Below are 443 nucleotides of genomic sequence, written 5' to 3' on the forward strand. Positions count from 1 at the left end.
TAATATTCATAAAAAGTCTGTATGGATTTATTTACAAATCAGTGAATTGTGGTGAACCGAAAACTGTTTTGCTGACTGCTGTTGTACGCCTGTGCTCAAAATAAGGCTTTACTTAGTTTATTTTGAGTATTTGGAGTGTTAATATAAAATTTCACTTTTTTTCTTCACCTGTATATCTGAGCATTGTGCTGACACAACACATTATATATTTGGTATTAAAAAAAAAAATAATAATTGTCGACTGCTTTTAATTGTCTGCTTGGCCCCGCCTTGACCTCTTTTCCCAAAAAAATCTTTCATTGCCTGCCTATTTCCCACTAAAGCATTTTTTTTTTCACTCTCATGCTTTTTTTGTGTGTGTGTGTGTGTGTTATTTTCTCTCCTCACTCTGTTCTCCTGATATTTTTCCCTTGTGGTCTTTGGCTCCCTAATCAAATAGTTTG

This window comes from Pelobates fuscus, chromosome 11, assembly GCF_036172605.1.
Source record: "Pelobates fuscus isolate aPelFus1 chromosome 11, aPelFus1.pri, whole genome shotgun sequence".
NCBI lineage: Eukaryota > Metazoa > Chordata > Amphibia > Anura > Pelobatidae > Pelobates > Pelobates fuscus.